This window comes from Hyaena hyaena, unplaced genomic scaffold (assembly GCF_003009895.1).
Source record: "Hyaena hyaena isolate Hyena2069 unplaced genomic scaffold, ASM300989v1 scaffold_99, whole genome shotgun sequence".
In the NCBI taxonomy this organism is placed as follows: Eukaryota; Metazoa; Chordata; class Mammalia; order Carnivora; family Hyaenidae; genus Hyaena; species Hyaena hyaena.
In genome coordinates, this window is record NW_024080731.1 from 408370 (window position 1) to 414369 (window position 6000).

Sequence of the window (6000 nt, forward strand, 5' to 3'; positions counted from 1 at the left end):
ATCCCCCTCCCCACCGCCCTTCTGCTAACCATCAGTTTTCTTTCTGTAGTTAAGAGTCTGTTTTTTGGTTTGCCTCTACCTCTGTCTCTCTCTCTCTCTCTCTTTTTTTGCTCACTTTTTTTGTTTCTTAAATCCCACATATGAGTGAAATCGTATGGTATTTGTCTTTCTCTGACTACCTTGCTTGTTAGCATAATACTCTCTCGCTCCATCCACATTGTTGCAAATAGCAAGATTTCATTCTTTTTTATGGCTAATATTCCATTGTGTGTGTATATATATATATATATATCTTATTTATTCAGTCATCAGTTGATGGACCTTGGGCCATTTGCATAATTTGGCTATTGTAGATAATGCTGCTCTACACATCAGGGTGTGTGTATCATTTTGGAATAGTATTTCTGTATTCTGTATTCTAGTAGTGTGATTGCTGGATAGAGGTGGGTTCTATTCTTAACTTTTTGAGGAACTTCCATACTTTTTTCCAGAGCAGCTGTACAAGTTTGCATTCCCACCAGCGATGAAAGAGGGTTCCCTTTTTTTCATATCCTCACCAACATCTGTTGTTTCTTATGTTGTTGACTTTAGTCATTCTGATAGGCATGAGAGATGATATTTTGTAGGCGTATCTCAGTTTTTCTGCCCATTTTAATTGAATTATTTGTTTTTTGTTGAGTTTTAGAAGTTCTTTATATATTTTGGATACTAATCCTTTATTGTATATTTCATTTTCAAATAATCTTCCCACATTCCATAAAAGCATACTTTTAATTCAGAAATAAGCTGGCTGCTTGCACCATTTACTATACAGATGACCTGTGGTAGGTTATTTAACCTCTGTATGCCTCAGTTTCCTTCTCTGTAAAAATAGAAAGAATGAAAGTCTCAAATTCACAGGTTTTCAGTGAGATGGTAATGAACCTGGTAAAGAGTGTGGCTTATAGAAAATGCTGAACTTTTACGCTATTATAATCTATATTCCATTTGAAAGGAGAACTTAAAGGCTGAAGAAAAACTACCACTGACAGCAACAGTATATATTCTTCTATAGGATCACCATTGAAGCACATTTTCAATCAGAATTTATGTTTCTTCCTTTCTTCCTCACCATGTGTTTTTAGGTCCTGGAAGAATACTAACTAGTCCTTACAAGCAAATCAAGGAATTATATTTATTGGCAAGCTAAAGAATTTTTGAATACTATTGCTAAACAAATTGAGTAAGAAATTGCCTTTATGAAAGGCCAGCAAAAGGAAATGTATGTAGTACCTTAATATAACCATTTTTAAAAATCAAAATAGTACTCTGCCATGTGAGCTAAAATATTACTGCTGAAATAATTTATGTAATAGAGTATGCATTCATATTTTAATACAGAACTAGGGAGATATTTCTGCAGTGTTTCTTGTTTGCAATTTAAGGCAAAAGGATATACTATCCTTTGGAACCAGTGTTTTCCTCCAGAGATTAGCATCAAGGTCACCTGGTTTTGGTTGTTCTTTTTTTCTATTTTGTTTTGTTTTAAAATTGTATCATGCTAGTTGCTCCCTATAATTTGACGGTCAAGGTTAAAGCCATGACGTTTAATGAGGAAAGTGATGGGTTGATTTTTTAATGAGTGCTAGATCTAAATGTATGCATAAGCTAATATAGGCTCACCACTGCTCCTCAAATAAATCATTCCTTCTGTCCCTGTACTAGAATTTTTTTCCTTTTATGTACCTCTCTGAGTCAGGGGTTGCAATATCAAATGCATTAATCATGTTTAGGGAATAAGTAATTATAATTAATGTGTGAATGACTAGTTTTAAGACAATAGCAAGTGGCAAAGCCAGCTTATGGCAAATTGAGAATGCATGATTTGCCTAATAACAATTTTTTTAAAAAGCCAGAAAATAAAACCATAACACCTGTCCTGACAACCTCACACCCTGAACTCAGACACTCTGATACTTAACCTTTGGGTCAGGTAGGCTGTCATTTTATAAGCCTTGTTAATGTCCCTTTTCTCTCTTTAAGCTAATAGATCTATTAGTTTTCATGGACACTCCCTTGGTTTCTTCTCTTCTCATTTGAAACTACCTTAGTTTTACCAGTGGCTAATGTAGATAATCGGGATCAGAATTTTATTATTTTCAACTTTTTTTTCTAGAATATATTTCAGAAAGTTTCATTTTATTGTGCTTGTATAAAGTAAATTCCTGGCATTTAGTGGGTGCTCAATGCATATTCATTGAATGAAGAAATACCTGACTTGCTTCTATGAATAATAAGAACCATTTGTAATCAGCACATTCATTACTTGTAAACAAATTACATGTAGCTGAAGTGCTCTGAAGCTAGTTCTTACTAACGTGCTATTTATACTGTTGATTTGCTCTGAAATCCTTTTCAAAAGTAACATTAAAGAAAAATTAAATCCAATATAATTTTAATTTCTAAAATATAAATTCTGTATTTGTGTAGATGCATTAATGGTGATTCAGATGTTTTTAAATACTCTATTACCCCATTATTAGGTAGTCTTTCTTGTTCATTATCTTGACCTATAATGTGAAGAACAAGATTTTCAGAAAGACAAGTGTAGCATAGGCCTTTACAAAAGAAATGACTATTAAATTTCTTTTGTTGGCTAATGTATTCTTACTTTCTTCCTCTCTTCCTTCTGTTTTTCTTTCTGATTTCTACAATCATGTGCTAAAATAACTTAATCCTGAAGAATGAAAATGAGGTATTTTTAACTTTCTTAAGTGACTCATTGTCTAGAGGGGTACTGCAGTGATTGTGAATATACTCATTTGATGATATTTCATATTTCTCAAAATGTTCATTTTCAGTGGATCATGAATATTTGTATATAAAAGAGTGTATCTTTGTGTATTATTTTATGACTTGAGACCTAACATTTATAAGCATATTAAAATTAATTATTAGATTTTATTGAAAACTTTTCCATAATGAAATTAGAAGTCAGTGTAAAACCAGACCATTTGAAAATTGACAAACTGTGGGGTGCCTAGGGGGTTCAGTTGGTTAAGTGTCCGATTCTTGGTTTCGACCTCGCAGTTTGTGGATTAGAGACCCACATTGGGGTCCAGCTGTGGGGAGCCTGCTTGGGGTTCTCTCTCTCCCTCTCTTCTGCCCCTCCCCCACTTGCATTCTCTGTCAAAATAAATAAATAAATTTAAAAAGAAAAGAAAATTGATGAACTTCTTAAAAGCATACAATTGCCTGAGTACCTTGTGCAGTGGCATGTTGTATATGCCAGCAGAAGTCAGAACTTTTAAATTATTCTGTTTTCTGAACAGACTTAACTGTTCAACAAAATTTCGCTGATATATGTGAAAACAAAACAGATAGGTTTTCAATGTGTGGTAAAAACCTACATTCCAGTAGAGAAGTGGAGTAGTGTGCAGTGCTATGGGATGATAGAGCCAAAGGTATCCCTATTGTATCTATCAGGATAATGTGATGATCAGAAATTTCAAATGGCTTAACAAAACAGGGGCTTGTTTGTTTGTTTCGTTTTTTGTTTTTGTTTTCCCCCTCACTTGTATCATTGTCTGATGTGGGTCAGGCCACTTTCCTTGTTGACTTTCTTTCAACAGTAATTGAGGGATTCAAACTCTTCACTCAATTGCATGGATGGGAAAGAGTTGTCAGAAGTTACTGTCATACTGGACTGTCTGCTTCCAGAGGTGACACCTCACTTTTGCATTGATGAAAACTAAGCAATGTGTTCCCAACCCGAGGAACCCTATGGCTGTGAAATGTGGTCTTCCTGTAGGCAGAGGAGAAGAAAATGCTATGAATATTGCGATTCTTCAACTGTGAATAGTGAAAAATAAAAATTTTCTGGTGTTATCAAGAAAAAATATGCACAAAGTAGTGGTTTTACTAGACACCAAATACTACTGACTGTTGCCTAAAGGGCTTCTCTCCCCATCCTTTTATAAACCTCATTACATAAAGGAGTGACTCTCCATTGAGTGCTGGTCTTTGGTAACTCTCTTCAAAATATACCAGTGGACCCTCAAATAGAAATTTCCAGTTTTATATGCTGGGTAGACTTTTCATTTTCTAGTTAACATGCAGTTTGTGATATTTAATAGTTAGCATATATTCCTTTGTGTTGCATTAGTGTCCAAAGATAGGATTTAATAGAAAGTAAAGTGTAGACCATTGGGCTATAAAATAATAACAAATGTGGTTATAATGACCTGAAATCAGGGAGGGCTGAGAATATCTCTTAGCAAGGAGAATGTTCTAAAGGTGCAATGCACTGATCAAGATAGCCTTGACTAAGAAAGTGGCAGAAATTTGGAGGCAGTGTATGAAATCTTAGAATATTAAAGTTGTAGGCATCCTTGAAGATTGTGTACTGTACCTTTTTATTCTGAACATCAGAAAATTGAATTGGAACCATGATGAGTTACACATAAAAGTTCTGTTAATTTCCAGTTCGTAAAGTCCAGATTGTTTAATATGTCATCAGTATTCTTTTCAATATTGCATGTTGCTTCAGTACTGTTGCCCAACATCGCTCTCTGCCCTTCTTCCCAAATTCAATTGCTTAGAACAACAAGCATTTGTGTTCTTGTTAATGGAACAGCCATGCCTCAGCCAGGCTTGTGTGGTTTTGGCATGGATACAGGTCTCCCTTGCATTTCCCCTTTTTTCATGGACCAGTGGCCACCTGAGACAGACTTTTCTCAGGGAAGATTATAGGAAGGCAAGAAGGCAAACTGATTTAAAATCTCTGCTTGCAGGGGTGCCTGGGTGGCTCAGTCGGTTAAGCATCCGACTTTGGCTCAGGTCATGATTTCATGGTTCATGGGTTCGAGTCCCGCATCAGGCTCTGTGCTGACAGCTAGCTCAGAGCCTGGAGCCTGTCTTCAGATTCTCTGTCTCCCTCTCTCTCTGTCCCTCCCCTGCTCGTTCGCTCGCTCGCGCTCTCTCTCAAAAAAAAAAAAATAAAATAAAAATAAATAGTCTCTGCTTGCAGTGATCCCTTGGGCAGTACTTATACTAAAATTGAAATGATACAGAGAAAATTAGCATGACCCCTGTGCAAGGATGACATACAAATTTGTAAAACCTCTGCTTGTGTTAATTCTCTCTCTCTCTCTCTGTAGAGCAAAGCAAGTCACTTGGGCAGTTTCTAAGTGTTTGGACAGGGGAGATGAGAGAATATTCAGTGAAAACAATCCAATCTATCATGTTCTCTATAAGGCCAAGATTTCTGAATTTAGGGTAAATTTGAAGTTTGAAGTTTATTTTTCACTCTCATAACGATTTAGACTAGGTCAGTGTTACAGGGCAGGTGGGAGATTCTGTCCCAGGGACCCAGATTCCTTCCATTTCATTGCTCTACCTTTCCATAGGGTGGTGTCCTTGTCACATGGCTGAGGCTGTTTGACTGGTACATTACATTATATCCCTTGGAAAGGGAAAGAGAGAAAATTGCTATACAGGCAATATCCTTTTCAAGTTCTTATTTGAAAGTGGTACGTGCAATTTCTTCTTGCATTCCATCGACCATAGCATCATGGATTGGCAAGACCTAGGCAGCAGGTAAGCTGGTTAAGCTAGTCTCTCATTTGTGCATAGACAGTTACAATGCTGCATATAGTTAGAACCTTAAGGATAAATAGAGAATAGATATTGGGTGACAATTAGCAGTCTTTGCTCTCAAGATAGTTTGAGCTAATTATGTATATGATGGAATGAACATGGGTAGAAAGGGTGAGGAATACTCCCTTTGCATAGGGGGAATTATGTAGATAACTACCTTCCACAGCATGAAAACTAGAAAAGAATTTAAAACCTTTTTTAGCTCACCAATTCTAGGTATATTTACTTTTATGATTACCTAGAAAAAATAATTGTTCATTTGCACTTCTAACAAGAAACAGCCGTTATGTTCCGTATCTCCCTTATGGGAGCTTGTATTCTGTAAATAACCAAGTCCATGCACAGACTAAATGTAAGAACCTG

General features: G+C 36.0%; 1 non-coding gene across 1 annotated transcript; it reads left to right on the forward strand.

The window, feature by feature from the left end:
* The first annotated feature begins 5007 nt into the window (after nucleotides 1–5007).
* LOC120233981 lies at nucleotides 5008–5114 on the forward strand. Its single transcript, XR_005528957.1, has one exon. It is a non-coding gene; the product is annotated as a U6 spliceosomal RNA (small nuclear RNA).
* The last annotated feature ends 886 nt before the right edge of the window (nucleotides 5115–6000 follow it).